Here is a 22,293-nt window from a genome sequence, read left to right on the forward strand (position 1 = left end):
ATTCTGAAAGAGGGGGGCACTTAAAAACCAACCATAAACGGCATGCTATGGCAAAAGAATAGTATGCTCACTTTTGCATAGTCACAGAATCCAGAACAGATTATTCAAAGAACTCTCTGGAATCTGACAAGCTTATTAAAGCCATCCTAACAAAAAAATTCTGCATTCTGCAATAACAAAGTTATAGCGTGTCACTTGCTGTATAAATTGTCGCTATTACCACTTGGAGCACAAGGAAATGTACATACACAGAGAGATATATGTGCATAATTTCATATTCCTAGATGAAACTGAAGAATCATGTGTTTTAATTGCAGCATGAAAAATGACATTTAAGTAATGGCTCACAATCCCACAAAGTTAAAGTCAAGTGTGAATGCTGCCTGGAACAACAGGGGAAAAGCGGCTTTGCGGATGCCCAAGCCTTGGTGTACATTCTGACTCTGTCACTTACTAGATCTACTGCCTCTAGCCAACTTTTCTATTATTCTGAGACTCAGTTTCCCTAGATTTAAGACTGAAAATATATTTTCAGCTCTCAAATTTTATGATTATCTGAGCATACATGAGAGAAGGATATAAAATTCCTCTGAAGACCAATTTTAGGAAAACTACTCTAGGATATACACGAAAACAATATTCAGGCCTCATTAAAGCATTCTCTTTTATCTGCATTCTGATAAATCTATATCCTTTGTCTATATTCATAAATATTACACAGTTGTTCTTATGAAGTTGGCTTTAAAAAGCAGCAGGCTCTGTGCTCCCACAGGAGTCATTACTTCACACTTCCCACTCTCCTTTGAAGGCCCAGTTCTAGTATTTCTATGTCCACTCCAGCTAATGGGTCAGTCTCTACCCTGAAAAAAACTCACAGTTTGTTTGAGAACATTAAGACTGCCCTTCCTTGCTTAGCACTGGGTTGGGCACAGAAAGTTCCAGTCCTTGTTTGGAGATGATCTGAAAGTCCTTTTTTATTATTTTTAAAAGATTTTACTTATTTATTTTTAGAGAGAGGGAAAGGGAAGGAGAAAGAGAGGGAGAGAAACATCAATGTGTGGTTGTCTCTCACACACCCCCTTCTGGGGACTTGGCCTGCAGCCCAGGCATGTGCCCTGACTGGGAATTGAACCAGCAACCCTTTGGTTCACAAGCCAGCATTCAATCCACTGAGCCACACCAGCCAGGGCTTTTTATCTTTAATTTTTAAAAAATATTTTTATTGATTTTAGAGAGAAAGGAAGGGAGAGAGAGACAGCGAATGAGAGAGTGAGAGAGAGAAAGAGGGAGAGACTTCAACTTGTTGTTCCACCTATTTATGCATTCACCGGTTGCTTCTTATATGTGCCCTGACCTGAGATTGAACCTGAACCTTGGTGTATTAGGACTACCTTCTAACCAACTGAGCCACCTGCCAGGGCCACACTGAATGTCTTTAAAGGCCTCCCACACTTGCAGGCATTACCAATAAAAAATAAATTTAGGAAAAAGTTTTTCCATCTTTCCTACCAAGAGAATTTCCATTTCCATTTTGATTGTTCATTTAGACTATAGTTAGGTTAACTATATGGAGATTATGAAAACTTTTTTAGCAACTTAAGTTCTGCCCAACAATGACCTAAAACTTTCATGTGTTGTTCAACACACACTATGTTGGGCTTTAAATATGCTACAACCACATGATCTTCTCAAAGTCTCCTAGCAAGTTGGATGGGAAGTGAACCCTATAAGGCTTTCACCTTTCACCCCTCAAGATTCATCCTCCATCCCTCTTCTCCCTGCCCTGGGCCCTGGGAAGGCACTGGCTCCTGGTTTGGTTTGGCCAATGGCAGGAACTGGCAGACAAGAGGGTGGGAAGAGAGTGAGTGGGATATTTATCCCTCTGACTCACTCCCTGCCACATTGCTATCCCTTCCCTCAGCTCCACAGGTACTATCTCCTGTGTTCTTGTGACCATTTTCTCCCCTTGACATTTAGGCCTATAGCACAGGTGGCAAAGAAACAAGTCCCGAGGGCTGAATCCGGCCCTCCACCTTGTTTTATCCGGCCCGGTACCTTGATTCTAGCTGGTGGCAGCACTAAGCGCTTTGCCCCTAGTTAAGGAGTGTTCTATTTATGCAGTCCTAAAATTACATCTGGCCCTTTGAAGGCAACTGTGAGGCTGATGTGGCCCCCAGTGGAAATGAGTTTGACACCCCTGGCCTATAGGATAGAAATGGCTATTTCTTCTGTTGCTGACTTCTGTTGCTAACAGAGGTACTTCCTTACTGGCTTCCCTGAATCTAGCCCACACCATTGCAGACAGCCCTTTACTAATTCTCTTTAATAACACCCATCTGAATATGCCATCTGATTGCTGCCAGGACCCTGACTGAGCCTTGAGCCCAGTAAAAAAGAGCTACCAGGAAAAGGGCCATTCTGGACTGAAGAGTCATGCTTTGTGGTCACAGCAGGCTGTTACCCGTTACAGGAACAGCCCTTGTGAAGAAGCAGTCAGCACCTGTGCTAGGAAGGTGTAAGAGCAAGTGTCACTTCTAGGTTTACAGGAAACTAGCAAATGGACTTACACCTCAAACCAGTAAGGGTTAAGAATGAAAGCTTTACAAACAAAATGACTATATTAACCAGAAGATAAATCTAGCTAAAGAATGTTTTGTAAGCAAAGGAAAATATCGCAAGCCCACCAAAATTCAGCTTTTTCTGCTTCTATCAGTGAAGAACATCATCAAACAAGTAGGGAAGTGGGGCAGAGAGAGGCAGACAGACAGACAGACAGGCAGCCAAAATTCTTGAACTTTATTTATGAAGGACTGAGAACAGGAGAACAGCACTGTGTGAACACGGCACTGCAGCCGCTGACACTCTGGTGCCACCGAGGCTGTGCCCTCACTGCGTCAGAGCGCTGTAACATCTGCAGAGATGTGTAAGTGTGTTTCATTCCAACAAACTCACCGGAAATGAATTAATATTGCTCAGCACTACTACGGAACACCATTAACATGGAACCCCGTGTGAATGCAGTGGTGCTCTGCCCTCTAACCTCCTTTCTAAAGTCGTGTATTTCCTGCAACAACACTAGATTCTTAGACGACACTTCTGAACTGCCCTCTGCTTATTCTCTGGTTAGCTCTCATCTTTGCCAGTCCCAGACCTTCCTATTGGGATAATGTTCTTAACAGTCTCATTTGCCCAGAGAAGCCCTTTACTTCACCTTCTAAGGTTACTCGGACCCATCTTTCTTAATCAACTTTTTTTCCTCCTCCTCCTCCCCTTCCAATTCTCTGCTCCCCCCACTCAAGGACACCTGAAAGGGTGGGGAGGGGCAGTTCAGCTTGAAATGTACATTGAGATCTCATCCATATTCTGTACCAATTTCCAGACCATAAAATTCCTCATTGGCAGAGAAAGTGTTCTGTGATAAAGCCTAAAATAGTCCCTTTTACCTTGTGCTTCAAGTAACGCACACCTTGCATGTACTTTTTAAAACTATGGCAGAGAACAGAAGTCAAAGAGGTTAAAAAGGGGATTCCTCTCCTTTCTATTACTTTTTGTTAATGGACACAAACTTTCTCTGCACTGAAAGCACCTAAGAGACAAGAGACTGGTTCAGGGATTTGGTAAGCGTGGCTTCTGGAAAGGAAGGGACTGAGGCAGCACCCACAACCCTACTTATCATGCAGGGTAAGCCAGGATGTGGAGCTCAATGTACCCAACACCCAGCTTACATCTCAGATGGCAAAGGTGACTTCCGACCAGAGTCACAATTCTGGCCTGTCACCTCGCACTCCAGCAGCCAGGAGTGCCTGCACGTCAGGGCACAGCGTTCCTCATTAACCTTAATACCATTTGCACAGCACAGACACTCCGTAAGTAATCACTGAATAAAAGCTTACATGAGGTTGACTTCACCCATCCATTCAGTGTGCAAAGTCCATGCCCCTGACCCTGAGGTGGAACAATTTCTATTTGCCCTTTGGTGCCTGGAGATGCACAGCAGGCGGTTACCACACTCATGGCTGTGCAGCCTCAAATTATCATGCTTACAACACCACATGACTCATCTTCAAAGAATTTTCCCATCTGAAACTAATTAATCTTGTCCACATCCCTGTGAGGTAAGTGCAGGGTGCTCACTGCAGGTTGTAAGGAGGAAATTGGGGGTGAGGAGGTTATAGGCTGTGCCAAACATTATTAAGGGTGTCTGCTGGGCAATGAGGTCATAATGCAGTCATCTGGGTGCAGCCTTGCCACCCACTCGGGAACCCAGGCCTTTCCCCCTCGCTCTGACCACCTTACCATTCTCTGGGCTCTCGTGAAGGTGTCTACAGAGTCCAGCAGATATGTGTGTTTCAAGGGGAAAAAAGTATTATGATTTGCCCCTGCTAAATACTTCAGATGTCTTTCCCACAATAATTTACCTAAGAAGTCATCTCTCGCAGATTTTTTCCCAGTAAAGATACCTTGTTACGTAGATTTAGTACTATCTTCTAGAAAGGGCTGAGAATAATATGTATTCATCCATCTTCCTGGGAAACACATGGTGAGACTCACTCTCACATCTTCACAGAGACAAGCCAGTGCATAGGCAGCCTCGAAGTTCATGGTTACTGCCTGTCCAGGCCTGCGAGCTGCGCAGAGCAGAATGACACACAGCCTCCCTGACACACTTCACACTTCCCACCTCCTGTCTGTGGATTCTCATGGCAGCCACACACGGCAAATATTACAACCTTCTCTACCACTGGCCTCTCTGACTTTGCCAAACAGAACTAGGGCTGGCTAGTTCCCAAGGAAAAGCAAACTTCACCCTTTTTCCCTTGCTGGACCCTTCCCCCTCCCCCTACCTCCTACATTCCAACCTTCCCCAGGTTCCAGTGTTTGGTGTTATCACTATTTACCTTCCTGAAGTGTGTGCTATTACTGCTACTTTCCTTTAGGAACCACACTCACTTTCACACTTTCGCTTCCGCTCCTTGTTGATTCTAAATCACTAGGTCTATCTCTGACTTAAGGAGGCCAGATTATAAACTCTAATCTTCTGCCACTTTCATATAGCATGAGTTGGAGTAGATGACTTACTATCCCATTTGGGGAATGCCTAGTCCTGACAGACATTAAAGCATTCCCTAATACTCCAATAATTAAAACAGTATAATACTAGCATATGAATAGACAGACAAATGGAACAGAACAGAAAGTACAGAAGTACTCAAATGCACATGGCAACTTATTATATGATAAAGGTGGCTTCTCGAACCAGTACGGTAAGAATACATTTACAAAGTTAAGTTGGGACAACTGGGTGGCCAGGAAAAAATAAGGTTGAACACATACCTCATACTGTACTCACAAAAAACAAAGCCATACAAGCCCCAGAAGAAAAAATATGAACACAGAATGGCATTAGATAATCTTAAGGAATTCTTGGTGTAATAATGACATAGTGGTTATGTTCTAAACAGCCCCTACATATCATTGCTACATATTGATGTACTTGTAAGGAAAGTACTATGATGTCGAGGTTTGCTTTAAATATTCTCAAAATGGATAGAAGAACAGGTAAAAGAAGACTGAGAACATATTCCTAATTATCAAAGCCGAATGACGGGCAGTTGGGATTTATTATACTATTTTCTCTAATTTGTGTATGCTTAAAATTTTTCATAAGGAGAAGTTTATGAAAAAGTACCAAAAGAAAATTTAAGTGACTCCCTTGGAGTATAGAAAGGCCTTTCTAATTATGATTTAAAACACAGAAATTTTTCAATTAAAGTTTGATAAATTCAATTACATTCAAGAACAATAACTTCTATGTGACCAAAAAAAAAAAAAAACCATAAGCAAAGGTGAAAACAAATAACAACCTGGGAAAATATTTTGAACTTATGACATAGACAAACCAATGGATGATCTCACTAATATGGAAAGAGTTGATAAGAATTCAATAAGGAGATTATTAGCAACCCAACAGAAAAACTAGCAAAGAACATTAATAGACATTTCATAGACAAAATAAATAAAATGGCCTTTAAATATCATGAGAAAAGTTGAGCATCTTTCCAAATAGGAGAAATGTAAATTTAAAATATACTTTATAACCTCCAGATTTTGACTAGTCAGATAGGTAAAAGTTTTTTCTGACACTCTCTTTTGAGGAGACCATGTGAAATCAGCCATTTTCATTTACTGCTGGTGTGGCTCTGATCTCTAAAGACCCATTGGGTAACATTATTAAAATTTCAAATGCATTTACCCTTGACCCAACACTCCCTTCAGGGGATGTTCCCGGAGAGCCTGCACACCTGCACCGTGACACACTGCTGTGACAGGCCCAAGGGCTGCACATGACAGCAAATGGCCGGAAACAACCCAAGTGGCCATCAGAGAGAGCATATGATGTCTGTGTACATGTATGTGCACATATACACATTATATGTATATGTACACACAATGGAATATGACACAGCCATTAAAAATGAGGACGTTCCCTGTATGCTGCTATGGAAACATACTATGATAAGGATATTATATATGAATGGAGATAGATTTAGAAATATGTAGACCATGTCAACTTTGTGTTATGGAGGGAATGAAATACTAAAAAACACAGTATGTACTTATTCACTACTTATATATGCACAAATACACAATGTACACAAACAAGTGAGAATGGTGACCTGCGTGTGGAAAAACAAGTGTAAGGCACACAGTGTAAGGGTGCAGCAGGGGAAGGAGGCTTCTCAGAGTACACCTCATTTCATTACTTTGAAAACAAAGTATTCAAATGGCTCTATGGTTTATCTATGGTTAACTATAGTAGGTTAAAGCTCAATAGTTAAAGCTCAATAATTCCTTCTAATGGACCAGGACTTGGAAAATCAAAGAGCAGATGATGAAAAATGGCATCGTTATTTGTCTTTGAAATGCATCATTTGGTGGTAGGTATGGGGGTAGCAGACAATTCACCACCCTAATTATATTTTGCAAACTCCATTGGTAAAGTTCCCTAAGATCTTGGTCAGAACAGTCGCAGTTGTCTGCAAAAGAGAGCAGATTAAGAATGTAGGAGAGGAAGATAAATAGCCTGGAAGCACACTGCCTTCCCACAGAACAGAAGTGTTGTATCCATTCAAGTACCTTGTAACTGTTGACTATTAGCAACACATTTCTCTTATACTCTAAATCAGGGATGTCTCTGGGCCACACTGGAAGAAGAGGAGTTTTCCAGGGCTACCCATTAAATACATTGTGACATGTAATCACAAAAAAAATCTCATAATGTTTTAAGTAAATTTACAATTTTCTGTTAGGAAGCATTCATAGCCATCCTGAGCCACATGCAGCCCACAGGCCGCGGGATGAATGCCCCCGCTTGACCATTAGGTGCTAAGTTTTTCATCCGCGATGTCCATTTCTAACTTGCCTCCACTCCAGACCCCAGGTACTGTGTTTAGAAGGATTTATCTAATCTGTATTACCCATTTTTAAGATTTAAATAATAATTACCCATTTTTAAGATTTAAAATACGTAATTGCCATGAAAAGCGTCTGACCCACATGAAATAACTAAGTTATTATATTAGCATGATATATTCAACTTTGACAAGTGCAAAAAAAATTGTATGCATTCATTAGCCACATTGTTTTATTGGTCCTAAATAAACAATTTTTTGTTAGGCTTTTTGAAATATAAAAAATAGCTCAGCATCTTCTGTGACTCCATTGGGGGTTCTGCCACCCCAAATTTCAGGCTTTCAAGCCAACAAGAGGCAGCGGTCTGGAAAGGCTCTCCCCAAACCCCTCGCATAAAGGCTTCATCTGTAAAAAGGGGCTGTAACCCACTCCCACAGGAAAGGATGCAGTGGTTCCTTGTGCACACATAGCAAGTGGGAGTTCCTGCTAGTTAGCTGAGTGAATGAACTAAACATTTTTCCATACTAGGCTTTTTCTCAGCAGTTCAGTTTCCTTACACACAGAATCAAGCATTAAAAGTTGTGGCCAACATTGAGCAAATTACTGAACCTCACTGTGGCTCCATTTCCTCATTGTAAAAAGAGAATAATTAAAAAAGTGACCTCAAGTGAGTGAGTCAATATGTCTCAAATACGTAGAATAATGTCAGAAAGACAGTACAAACTCAAGAAATATTGGCTACCTGCATATAACACCTCAGAGGTAGGTTTCAAACTCTCCCTTTGGGGCCTGCCTTCCAGGGCTACCTCCTGAGAAGTTACAGAATACCCTGTCACCATTTAGACTAATTAGCTGTAGTAGCAATGGAAATTATTTACTTTCATAACTTTGACTTTACTTGTGCTGAATGATTTACATAATCCTGGAGCTAGGAGGCCCCAGACCTACATTCCTTTCCTTAGCAAATTTGCTCATCTTCCTCCAAAGGTGGTATTTGTTCATCACCTCGTGTCTGAGAAATGGCTCCAGGCTAGGGTTAGGCTGAGAATGTCAAGCCCGTTCCCCACCCTCTGTGCCAGGACCTGGAACACTGGGAAGCAGAAGAAGACACTACACAGCCAAGGGCAGAACCAACCAGCCCACAGTTTGACAAGAGCATTTAGAAAAGAACCCATGGGCGGGACCCACTGGCAAATGTTAGAAAGTGATGAATTAGAATCCAGCACCTGGAACCTCTGAGCCTCTACTTTCTGTCACAAGGGGGATAGTAAACTGTCATAATCTGGAAGTAAGTGACAGAAAACAGTGTTTATAATCACCAGTTTAAATGTGTGTGTGTCTGTCTCCTACAACAAGGGCCCCCAACCCCTGGACCACAGACAAGTACGTCCCATGGCCTGTTAGCAACCTGGATGCACAGCAGGAGGGATGCGCAGCAGGAGGTGAGCAGCAAGTGAGGGAGCAAATGGTCCCTCGTGCCAAAAAGGCCGAGACGCTGTCCTATAGTGTCTCCTCTTAACACCATGCAAACAGGACAGCTAACAAACTGAGAATGCTGCACCCAGGGAGAGGCCAAACAGAATGTTACAAAATGCTCCCCAAATCACTTGATCTTCGGGAAGCAAATGGACTCACACCCAGTCTGCCTGACGGGAAATAAGAGGACAAACGTTTTCCTGGCTACTAATTTGAAAAAACACCTTTGTCACACTCAAAATGTCTACCCAGTATTTCTTTCCCTGTACCTTACCTTATTGAAGACAAATTTTTTAATGTTTTCATAAAAAGTACCCAACTTATACACTCTAAATGGAAAGAACACACATTCATTGATTCAGTTGATCAATCAATATTTATGGAGCATCTACTATAAATGTTGGCATCTTTTTGTTCATGGCTGTAGCTCCAGTCCCTAAAACACAGTTCCTGCTCTTGGAGATACAACTTTCCAATGGTTTGTTAATGATTTTCTCCACGTGCCCTCATGCAGAATAACCTCTTTTTTAAGCTAACATTTCTTGAGAACTTATGGGTATCAGGTACTCTCAAGCAATAATTTATTCAATTCTCACCACACACCTGTGAGGTGGATACTATTATTATCCCCACTATACAGATGAGGAGTTCAGGTTTAAGGAGGATAAGTAACTTACCCTAGCCTACAAAGCTGGTAGTCTTTGCATAAATTCTATGCAAAATCATGCATAGAATTTAAATTCAGTTCCAGTTCCAAACTCTTCCATCTTCCTCCCTACACTATACTGCTTTCAAAATTCCTTAAATATAGTTGGCTATGATGGCTATATTCTGCAATTTTTTGTTTGCTGTGATCCTCATTTTCTTCTGTTTGATGCCTTTCTAGCATCTAGAAAATGATCATTTAAAAACAATTGTATCAAGTCATGGGACCATGGCAGAGCAGACTAAGAAATGACAGCCATTTGTACATAAATATTTAAATATAAGCACTCCACTCCACTTAGTGCATTATTCAAAATCTGGGCTTACACGAAAAGGTTTCCGGAACTTACCAGCTGCTTCCTTTTGTGATCTCAATGATTCTCACCCAAACAACACTCAAAGGACCCATCTTCCAAATCAGCCTCCTTATATTTACACCTGGACACTGATGTCATTTGCCTCTTCTGCCAACTCCAAACTGACTAGAGAAGAGAATCAATGTGAATTCTCTCTAATTGCTTCCTTTCCTTCCCCCAAACTTGCTTTTCACCCCACCTCAAAACCCCGGAAGCCAAAACCATAGTTCAATGAAGTGAGTGTGATTAAGCAAATTATGAACCGGCTGAGGGAGTCACTCTAATTGCTCTAATCAGGGATGTTTTTTGGGGATGTTTTCTCAGCTCTGCCTGTGGGCGGCCTGGCTGGTCAGAACGCTTGCTCCCTGTCCCTGAGCTGGGTGTCAGGAGATGACAATCACTGCTGCTCTGTTTCCAGATTAATGAGAGATTGTTCAAGTCTGGAGCACCAAACCCTAATGAGTTTTCTCGATCTCTTTCATCGGCCCACTGAACACACCTTGTCTTTCATCCCTGAGTGCTCCGGAAGCCCATGCCCCATTCAGACCAGGACATCAGATCCTTCAATGGGAAGAAGAATGCGTATGAGAGGGAGGGAGGGGTCTGTCTACCTGTCTGGTGATATGCAAGCTCCCTGAAGGTAGGCATAGTCTTTCATCTCTGGGAAAGGGTTTGACACAAAGAGGGGGCCCAAATGTTTGCTGAGTGCATACTGTGGAACGAAGAAAGGAGATGGGAAAGTAAAGCCGCATTTTCTTTTAAGGAGCACTTTAGGAAGCAATGAGTTTATTTATCAAGAAGAAAGAAAATACTTGCATAGGGAGTGTGCATATCACATACTATACTTGGGAACACTGGAAAACTGAGCTAGTACTTAGCACATATTTTACCACTAACTCAAAAGAGTTAAAGGTTGTAAGTCTGTATGAGAAAGAGAAAAAAACACAGAGGTTGAAGTACAGTAGAAAAGCATCGAACTGGCATTAAATCAGGAGCTTCTACCAGGAAAACAGCAGAAACAGCAGCAATAATCAATGTTCTAACAAGTTTGATTTGGCTATAAAACCCTTCAAGGAAAATTCCAGAACCTCGGGAATTTAATGCCTTAATGAGGCCTCCTAGGTGTTTGTCTATTAAAATATGGACACCCTTGCTTAGGCTTTGGTTAACTTTCCACACCTTTTGGCAATGGTAGCTCATGAAGCGGGGCTGAGACAGCTGTCACAGAAGCTGTTTTGGGTTTGGGTTCACTATGGCTGGCAGCACAGAGGCAAGGAGACCCGGCCACATGCTGCAGCTACAGCGGCACCCACATTGCAGTCCATGTACTTGGCTTCCTTCGTGTGGGTCATTATGCTGAGTATGGGATCAGAAGTGTCATGTTTTGGCATCATCGATCCAACTTTATCTTTGGGGGTTTTCTTAGCTTAGAAAGTATTAATCAAATAAACTTTTTACATGGAAAATTCATATATCGTTTATTCATGGATAAGATTCTCCCAGATATCACCAGAAAAAAATAATGGCTGCAGACCAGCATTTAGATTTGCAACACTGATTGGCTATCACCTGGAGGCTCTGTTTCCACATCACAAACCAGTACTTTCAGGATTTTTGCCAAACTCCATGGCTCCTCTGTTCCCAGTTCTTGATTCAGAATTTCCCCCTTCCAACAAAGTTCAATTCTTCCAGAAGTATGAGATACAACAGTTATGCCAAGCTTCAGGAAGCGGGGAGGGATTGAGTTTACTGATCACCAGCTTAGCCATACCAAATTAAGTCTTCAGTGCATGTACCCAGCAAGCCCCTGCACCTAACGAGACTTTATCACCACATGTTTACCTTATTTTTCTGAAGGCATTCTAGTTACCTAGAAAGTGGTATGGTTCCCTGTGATCCAAAATGAAATAATCTTCTTATACATGAAGAACTGTTTGCCATTCACATACAGAAGCACTAATAGCACTTACTCTTAAAATGAGCAGAACTTAACACAAAAACTTGTATTCCAGGAATACATCTGACTAGGAAAAAGTTGGAGGCAAAGTCATGTGGACTGTTAAAATATGTCATCTCCTGAAGCCAGCAAAGGGCTCTTTTGCTGTATTAGACTGAAGCAGCCTCCTCAGCGAAGTTCTGATTGTCTGGGCAGCATCCTCACTCATTGGGACTTTCTCCCTGTTCACAGTGAACATCTACATGGTTTTAAAAGGCTATACTGAGGCCTGACTGCCAAACTCACTACAACTAGTCCTAGAACTGAGCTGTACCTTGAGTAAATGTTCAAGAAAATATCTCACTCAACTTATGTGCCCTACTTTCAAGGTCTTCCATTTAAAAATCCTTAGAATTTCAATCTTGCTTTGGGAGAATGCCAGAATTTCAAGTACCCTTCTTAATTAAAGGCCCTCTACTGCCAGCACACCAAAAAATAGTAGGTTCTTGGAAAATATCAGAGATCAAATCCTATTCAGCAAATCTATAGGAAGTACCTACTAGGGTCAGCACTGTGAAAACTACTGTGGAGTTCTGCTGGGGTTATATTTAAATATAAGAAAAATCTTTAACCTAAAGACCTGGTTAGACTAGATATAACACAGGAGATGAGCGCAGGGAATGCAGGGCAGAGTGTGATTCATAATTAAAACAAGTGCTACAGGGTACAATAAGTGATAATAATAACTCATAATAATGCCTTATTATTTAAGAACAAAGCCTGAAAATTAGAGTGCTTAAATTAGCTAAGCACATTCACACACAATACTTCTTTTGATTCTTACAGCCACACAGTGAGGTAGACAAGGGAGATGAGGAAACTGTGATCCATAGAAATAAGGGGGCTCAGCCAAGGGCACCTTGCAAATAAGTGGCAGAATTCCAGGTTAGTAGTCCTAGTGTTGCATCCCTGCTCAACACAGGCTGCCTCCTGGCTACGTGCCAGGGGAGTGAGAGGAGGCAGCACGAGAGGACTTGAAGGGTGAGCTATGAAGGATGTAGGGCCTTCAAGGGGGAAAGGACGATAGAAAGATGAGCAAAGAGCAGGATCACAGGCTCAGAAGCAGAGATTTGGGAGAGAATGACTTACTGAAAAGGGACATATATTAGAAGGAAGTTGGAAGTGGGATCTGATATGAAATTAAATAATCATGGAACTTACAGCAAGTCGGAGTCTGGAACTGAGTTTTGGGCTTTCAAACAATGAGGCTATTTTTTGGAGACTGACCTGATCAATACAGAAATTAAGAAAATTAATACAGTGTCTGTGTAGAAAAGGGGTTAGACAGGTGGGGGTGGGGCAAAGAGCTAGGTCTTCGAAATCCAGGAGGGATGGTGGGAGGCCTGGCACAGTTCTGAGACGTTGAGGCAGGTATGCTTTACAGAATTCATCACCCACGTTCATTTGCACATCATTGAGCAACAGCAAAGCTAAAAATACTCCAGCTACAAGGAATAGCACATATTAAAAAGAAGGAAGATCAGTGCTTACAAATTTATGATGGATAAAGCCATTTTAGATTGGTTGACTTAAAACTGTTCAAATATGCTGTCTCCAGAATTCAGGGGTGACAAAGGTAATACTACCTCCATTTCAGGCCTTGGGTTAGTGACCTCCTGCCTCAGTCAGCCCGCCGTCAGGCTGGACTGAAGGTGACCCCATAGGCCTGCTGGGGTTCCAACAGATGGAGGGGATTCGAATGGCATCAGGGGCACTCTGGGTTCCTCACCCATACTTATATGGAAAGAGGTCGAATTTTGTAAAATTCCTTTATTAAAATAATTTTAGAAAATTTCAGTCAGGTAAAGGGTTCCATAATTTCAAAAGCTGAAAAGACACAGTCCGCGCCCTACCTCAGGCACAGACACGTGGAGGAATCAAGACAGAGAGGTGCAGTGCCTGGCTCAAGGTCACAGAGGGGTGAGGTCACTTCAGGGGCATTTTCCACTGCTTTAAATTGGGAACTAAACAAGCTTCTGCACAGCAAAAAGAAAATACAAAATGAAAAGGCAAGCTATGGAATGAGAGACAAAATTTACAAATCAATATCTAATAAGAAGTTAATATCCAGAATATATAAGGAACTCACAACTCAATAGCAAAAAAAAAAAAATTCTGATTAAAAAATAGGCAGCCCTGGCAGTTCAGTTGGTTGGAACATCGTCCTGTGCACCAAAATGTTGTAGGTTCAGTCCTTGGTCAGGGCATATACCTAGGTTGTGGGTTCAATTCCCAGCCAGGGCATGTATAAGGCAACTGATCAATGTTTCTTTCTCGCATTGATGTTTCTCTCCCTCCCTCTCTCTCTAAAAATCAATAAACATCCTCAGGGGAGGAGTAAAAAAAATGGGCAAAAGACTTAAATATGCATTTTTCCAAAGAAGGCATACAAATGGCCAACAGGTACATGAAAAGTTACTCAGCATCACTCATCATCAGGAAAATGTAAATTAAAACCACAGTGAGATATCACTTCACATGTTCAGAATGGCTATCATCAAAAAGAGAAAAGATAAGTACCGGCAAGGATGTGGAGAAAAGGGAACCCTTTTATACTCTTGGGAATGTAAATTAGTGCAACCACTAGGAAAAATGTATAGAAGTCCCTCAAAAAATTAACAATAGCCCTAACTGGTGTAACTCAGTGGATTGGGCATCATCTTGTGAACCAAAAAGTTGCCAATTCAATTCCAGGGCAGGGCACATGCCTGGGCTGCAGGCCGGGTCTTCGACTGGGGGCATGAGTGAGGCAACCACTAGATATTTCTCTCGCAAGTCAATGTTTCCCTCTCTGTCTTCCTCCCTTTCCCCCTCTAAAAATAAACAATTAAATCTTTTTTTAAGTTTAAAAACATTAACAATTGAATTCCCATATGATCCAGCAATCTTAACTTCTGGGTATAAATTTTAAGAAAGTGAAATCATTATCTCCAAGAGATATATGCACTCCCATTACTGCAATGCAGCATTATTCACAGTAGCCAAGATATGGAAACAACCCAGTGGAACGAGTAAAAAAATATGTTATACATATATTTTTTCTGTAGTATATATGTATAGAATATTACTCAGCCATAAAAAAGAAATCCCGCCATTTGAGACCACATGAATAGGTATTGAAGGCATTATGCTAAGTGAAATAAGCCAGATGGAGAAAGACAAATACAGTATGATCTCATGTACATGTGAATTCTAAAAAAGTGGAAATCACAGAACCAGAGAGCAGAACAGTGCGTGCCAGGGACTGGGGGTGGGGCAAATGGAAAGATGCTGGTCAGGGCCACAAGCTTTTGGTTATAAGATAAATAACTTCTGGGGGTCGGACCAACAGTATAATGATTCATTAATAATACTGTATTACATGCTTGAAATTCGCTAAAAGAGCAAATTTCAAGTGTTCTCACCACAAGATAAAGGTAACTACGTAAAGTGAGAGGTGTTGGAACATCATTATGGTAACCATTTCACAGTGTTTACGTATATCATATCATCACATTGTACACCTTAAAAAAATTAATAGAATTTTGTCTATTTTCCTTGGTCAATTTTTCTTCAGTAAAGCTGGGGGTGGGGATGGGGGAATTTGGGCAATGAGAATTCAGAAAACAAAAATCATTTAATGCCCTTTAAGCTCCCTGTCTGGGACTCTCTGCAGGCCCTTTCCCGTGCCTGGGGCAGAGCCAGTCTGGTGCCCCAGGCAGGTCAGCGCAGCTGGCAAGGACCCTGCTATGGACATGCGCATACGCGCGCACATACACGCAGCCTGGCTGGGCCTCAGAGCAGCAGGGTGTGCTCCCAGAGCTTGCTGCAGGGTTAAGCCTTCCGCCAACAAATACAACATAGAGTACTTCTAGTGAGAAAGGGTCAAGTTAATACTTTTCTCCAACTCATTCATGCCTCAACACGTGCTTATCTTTTTTACCGTCACTTTAGTCTCCTTTTGGAGGCTAAGACAAATCCTCCCCCCCAAAAAGTAAACCTTAAAAGAACACCAACCCACCACCACTGACAAAACACCACCTTAAGAAACGGCTCTGTGTGCCTTGGGGAAGATAAAGAGGTTCTGCAGGTTGGAATTCTCACTGTTACTGAAGAATTATGACTCAGCAGCAGAGAATCATTAAAGCTGCTGGTTTCACTTGTATAACAGCATATAACATTGTACCTGTTCTGCGCTGCACGCTGAATCAGGAAGTTCGGCGGGGAGCCCAGCAGAGCCCCTAGTAAATCCGTCTTTTTGTATTCCAATCATAAAAAACTCTTCCCCTCACTTTTTCACACAAGGTCTACCATCACCTGAACCATGTTTATCGAACAAAGTGTCTTTCTCGAAGCTAGCACATTTCTCTTCTTTGACAGCAAAACTGATTAAATCTTCCCAGAGAAAAGTTAGGCAAACCAGACCCCACCTTCCTGCCAGTAACAAAAGGACAGACTCTCCAATTCCAGAGTTTCGTTTTCCTTTCTTATGGTTAAGAAAATTTTTAAAAAGTGGTACAATTTTGGAGAATAGTTCTTTAGTTGTCCCAACTTTAACTGAGGTTGAAAGATTTCTTACCAGTCTTGGGAATTAGCTAATTTAACGGTAAGAACTCCTGAACTAAGTATGTTACTGGTTGTTAAGTTGAGGGAAACTGAAGCAAATACCAATGACATGCCTTCCCTGGCCTGACTTGACTGTGACCATTTCAGGACAGAGAATTCAGAGAAAACTGTGACTTTGCTTACAGTGACATTAGTGGCCAGAGGCATTTCCAAAAAAGGTGGTAGTTACGAATTCACAACAGCTCTTGGTGAACTGATTAGCTCCTCCATATTTACAATGCCCAGTTTTTAAAATAACAAATCAAGATGACCTTTCCAGCATTCACCAGCACTGCAAACAGTAATGTATCCGAGGTAGAAAGCGGGGTGGGGCACAATTGTATCTGCAGCATATGTGCTGATCTGAGCAATACAACCTGTTTTTGTCAATCACCCCTGGCAGAAATATAAAATATCCTAATAATAAGTCACACAGCTCTCTATGCCTCCTGAGCAATTCACCAACACAAAAGCTCCAGATTTTACAGTGGTTATCAGCACTGTCAGCTCGCTGCTGAGAGTTATTGACATTAATTTGAGAGGTAAAATATCTCGTGTTGCCTTTGAAAATCATCTGCATAATTGCAGCGCTTTCTAATTGCCGTGGAAGACCCATAATTACACCAGGAGAAATTGAGGCTCTCTGATTTGCCGGTCTGGTAACTAGATGCACAAACTTCCCTTCAGATTCTTCTGGAGCAACAGCACTTAAGCATCACTGTGGGAAAGGAAAGCAGACCTCCCAGCATTCAGTGCTCTCTAGCCAGCCACTCATCAGTGATTCTGAAATCACTTGTTCAGCTGGAAATTTCTTTCCTCACCCCCAACTTGGATATTTACAAAGTGGCTAATGAAGAAACAAGTAATCTCCAACCATTGTAATAGACAAGAATGAAAACTGATAGATGTACACTTCTGTTCTCCAGCTAGATAAGAAGAGTAATTTCCACCCCACCGAGTTCTGTGGGGGCTGCCTTTGGTCCCATCTGGGGAGGTGTAAAGCATGCTGTGTGCAGACTGGGCTGGCCTTTGACAGATTTATTGACAAGACCCACTGGTTAGACTGTGTGCAGGGATACACCGTTTGTTAAGAAAGAGCAGAATTTTTACCACCAGGTTTGGAATTCTCACTATTACCAAAGAATTATGACCCGGAAACAGAGAACCATGAAACCTGCTGGTTTCACTTATTCAACAGCATATAACATACCTGTTCCTGTGCTTCCCACTGAATCAGGACCTCATAAAACAGAGGTTTGGCTTAGAAGATCATGGTGGCAATGTATTAGTGTCAGGAGGAAGGTATTAGAGATATTTCTCAAGTTTCAGGGAAAACAGTTTCAGAAGCAAGGTGAGCTAGCTGCCAATGTCTGTCAGACATTGTCAGACTCTGCTCTGTGGACAGGGCATTGCTTTGGTCACTTCGGTTTCTCAGGTGCTCCAAGGACAGGCCATACAGGTAGCACTGCTTAGTCTCATCTGGGAGGAGCAGGAAAGGGTCAAATGTAAAACTGACGTAGAGTTAATTTTGCATTGACTTCTAGATCACAGTGGTGACAAAATGCTGTCTTCATTATAATATTTTACAACTTCAATAAAGCTCTGATATTACTGGATGGCAATAAAAGAAAAACCAATGAACAACTGTGTGTATGTGGCAGTCTATATAAAAAGGCTGGGGCTGGAAGTCTAATTGCTTCTCAGCCTGAGTACTTAAATCTCCAGCCCCCAATGGAACACAAGTTACCACCAAGGATGAGTGTATCCTGAATTTAACTGGAGTCAGGGAAACCTTGCTCAGATCCTGGACTTTGGCTCTGACCACCACTGCTAGGAACTGATTAACCTGAGCAGGCTGCTTAACTTCTTAGAGTCTCAGTTTCCTCATCTATAAATCAGGACTGAAAAATTTAAATTTCAGGCTGTGGTGAGAAGTAAATGATAAGACACAGTGAAAATTACATGAATTAACTATAAAGTATTTTTCATAACGCCTAGCTATAGTAAGTGCTCAATATATGTTATTTCTCTTCTAGTTTTTTTTCACTTTCTTTTTTTAGGTATATTTTATTGATTATGCCATTACAGTTATGCTATCCCCAATTTCCCCCCTTTTATCCCCCTCCATACAGTACCCCTCTTCCCTCCAGCAATCCCCTCCTTAGTTCATGTCCATGGGTCATGCACTTAAGTTCTTTGGCTTCTCCTTTCCTATACTATTCTTAACCTCCCACTTTGTATTTTGTACCTACCAGTTATGCTTCTTAATCCCTGTTACTTTTCCTCCCCATTCTCTCCCTTCCCCCTCCCAGCTGATAACACTCCAGGTGATCTCCATGGTTATGATTCTGTTCCTGTTCTAGTTCTTTGCTTAGTTTGTTTTGTTTTTTAGATTCAGTTGTTGATAGTTGTGAGCTTGTTGTCATTTTACTGTTCATAGTTTTGTCTTCTTCTTTTTCTTAAATAAGTCCCTTTAGCATTTCATATAATAATGGCCTGGTGATGATGAACTCCTTTAGCTTTACCCTGTCTGGGAAGCACTTTATCTGACCTTCCATTCTAAATGATAACTTTGCTGAATAGAGTAAACTTGGTTGTAAGTGCTTGGTTTTCATTATTTTTAATACTTCTTGCCAGTCCCTTCTTGCCTGCAAAGTTTCTCTTAAGAAATCAGCTGACAGTCTTATGGGCACTCCTTTGTAGGTAACTGTCTCCTTTTCACTTGGTGCTTTTAAGATTCTCTCTTTACCTTTTACCTTTGGAATTTAAATATGATGTGTCTTGGTGTGGTCCTCTTTGGGTCCAACTTATTTGGGACTCTCTGTGCTTCCTGGACTTGTGTGTCTATTTTATTCACCAAATTAGGGAAGTTTTCTTTCATTATTTTTTCAAATAAGTTTTCAATTTCTTGTTTTTCCTCTTGTCCTTCTTGCATCCCTATGATTTGAATGTTGGCATTTTTGAAAATGTCCCAGAGTCTTCTTATACTCTCCTTTTTTAAAAAAAAATTCTTGTTTCTTCATTCTGTTCTAGTTGAATGTTTATTGCTTCCTTATGTTCCAAATCATTGATCTGAATCCTGGCTTCCTTCCCTTCACTGTTGGTTCCCTGTGGATTTTTCTTTATTTCACTTAGTGTAACCTTCATTTCTTCCTTATGTTGTTGCTGTACCCGATGATTTCTTTGAGCATCCTGATCGCCAGTGTTCTGAACTCTGCATCTGATAGGTTGGTTATCTTCATTTCATTTTGTTCTTTTCCTGGGGTTTTGTTCTGTTTCTTTCATTTAAACCATATTTCTTTGTCTCCTCAATTTGGCAGCATCCCTGTGTTTGTTTCTATGCATTAAGTAGAGCTGCTTTGACTCCCTGTCTTAGTGCACCCATTTGGATGAATGTGACTTTTTTAAATCTTGGTTGTCAGACTTCCATACAGTTCAATTTTCTGGCAGTTCTCGGTGTTTTTTGTTTTGAGGTCAGTTGTGATTCTTCTTGTGGTTGCGCAAGGAGGCAAAACATGACTAACTATACCTCCATCTTGACTGGAAGTCCTTTTTTTTTTCATTTTCAATTGTGGCAAAGAAACTCTTGCAAGAAGGAGACAGGACCAGGTAATGTAAAAAGCTGATACTGATTGAGCTTTCTTGCTGTCCAAGGGGGCAAATTTACCTGAACTACTATCAGTCCTGTAAACAAGCCCTGCCTACCACCTGCTGAAGGTGCTGGTTGCAGGGAAGATGTAATGAAGTGTCCTGCAGGTGTGAGATTTGTTCACAGAATATTAACTATCTATCTCAGCACCATGCAGATCCCACAGCAGAGCTTTCTACTGGTGACTCCCAAAAGGTCCTCCCTCTAAGCCAAAAAGCAATGCATAAGCTGTTTCTTTGCCCTTGGTCATTTACATCCATTTGGTATATAAAAAGAACACTACTGGCTCCCAAAGAAACAAGATGACAGGAAATAAGAGACCGGAGGAAATGGCCAGGTGGAAGAACAGCTAAGGCACCCAATTATAACAAACCTCTCTTTCCTGCCAGGACACTAAAAACAGAATCCCAGCCAGCTTGTGAGCTACTCTCTTAGCCAGTTGGCTACACATTTGATGGAAAGAGGGGTCCAACTGTGGAAAAATGAAAGCTTTTTCCCACCAAATGGGGAGTGGTTGGAAATGCATTTGAAGAAAACTGCCATTGTGGTGTTCCAGGTTTGTCCTCTCCGGGTGGTGCCGATGGAACTGCCTCAGCTCACAGGCTTGCGGGCCATTTCTCCCACCACTATGCTGCCAGTTCCACCTGCAATCTAAAATGCCTGGCTGTACATTTGGTTCCTCATCTCCCCACATGTAATAAATGAAACATCATTTTTCATGCTCTAGAAAATGCAAACGCAGCTGAACTGATGCATTTCAAATCCTTCTGAGCAATTCAACTAAAAATGAAAGCAGATGAGTCATTTCAAAGGATGGTTGGATGTCTTAGGGCACAGGGATGGAGGGTGTGCATACAGGAAGGTCTCTTTTTAAGAGAGTCATTATTGGTTTAAAGCATAGGTACTACCCTAATTTTAAAGTGTGTCAGATATGCATCCCATATGACTGTATGTGGCATCTTCAGAGTCATAATACCACTGCCTTCTGAAGATCTAGAGGGTAGCTGCCACACTAGGATGTAGGATGTAGGTGGCTAGGATGCAGTTGCCTGTAGTCACCTGATTAGTCTGAATACCCCAAAATCCAGAAACTGGACATAGTTTGAAGTGACTCAAATGGTTAAAAAAATGTCAGTACAGTTGATCCTTGAACAAAATGTGTTTTAATGGCACAGGACCATTTATATATGGGTTTTTAAAGAAATAAATACTATAAATGTATTAGCTCTTTCTTATGATTTTCTCAACATTTTCTTTTCTCTAGTTTACTTTATTGTAAGAATATAGTATATAATACATATAACATACAAAATATGTGCTAATCAACTGTTTATGTTATTGGTAAGGCTTCTGGTCAATAACAGGCTATTACTAGTGAAGTTTTGTGGAAGTCAGTTATACATGGCTTTTCAACTACACAGCGGATCCGTTTCCATAACCTCTGAGATATTCAGGGGCCAAGTGTAGCTAATATGACCAAGTGCAAGCCACAGGTCTGGGAATGGGGAAGTCGCTGTAGCAGGCAGAGCGGTCTAGACAGGCTGGGTTGAAGTCCAAGTAGAGGCCACATATCAAGAGGCTTTACTCCTTCCTTTGAATGATCTTCCATCCTTTCTAAAACTAATCATCAACTCCTTATTCAGCAAGGCCCAGCTCAAATTCCACTTGTCCATGATCTCTCCACCAGGCAGTTGGCTGATCTCTTGGACAAACTTTTACTAGGTGTTATTTATTATACTGTTTTTCTAAAACTCCATCTTTATTATACAAGTAATATACTTACACATAAATACATGCATGTTATCAACAGGGTATTATAATTATATATCTCTTTCTTTCACTAGACTATAAGCTTTTGAACGCAGGAACCACATCCCATACATTGAGTACCATACTAAACACTGACAGTTCACAAATAAACATCTCTTTAAAGTTTAATAAATGTAGGTGCAGATTAGTAAGCAATTACTTTGTGAGCAAGTAGAAAAGAAGTGATCAGTAAGGTCCAAGATGGGTAAACTGAGGTAAACTATAGCCAAACCTCTCTTTCCTTCGTGGCATGGTTAGAGACTATTAAATCAGTAGAACTCCCTATATGGCCTGGATTTGGGCAA

At 41.3% G+C, this 22,293-nt stretch overlaps 1 protein-coding gene across 3 annotated transcripts in view; it reads right to left on the reverse strand.

Moving 5' to 3' along the window:
- The window catches only part of LYPD6B (LY6/PLAUR domain containing 6B), a 162,518-nt gene that overhangs the window by 21,443 nt on the left and 118,782 nt on the right, over positions 1-22,293 (reverse strand). Inside the window, exon 1 of one of the 3 annotated variants that reach the window (XM_028509674.2) lies at positions 4,461-4,572. The exons of the other annotated variants lie outside the window; for them this stretch is intronic. The gene's annotated coding sequence lies outside the window, so the exon portion shown is untranslated. Of the gene's footprint in view, positions 1-4,460; positions 4,573-22,293 lie in introns of those variants that run through there. 3 annotated transcript variants of the gene reach the window in all.

The sequence above is a fragment of the Phyllostomus discolor genome, chromosome 4, assembly GCF_004126475.2.
Source record: "Phyllostomus discolor isolate MPI-MPIP mPhyDis1 chromosome 4, mPhyDis1.pri.v3, whole genome shotgun sequence".
Classification (NCBI taxonomy): Eukaryota; Metazoa; Chordata; class Mammalia; order Chiroptera; family Phyllostomidae; genus Phyllostomus; species Phyllostomus discolor.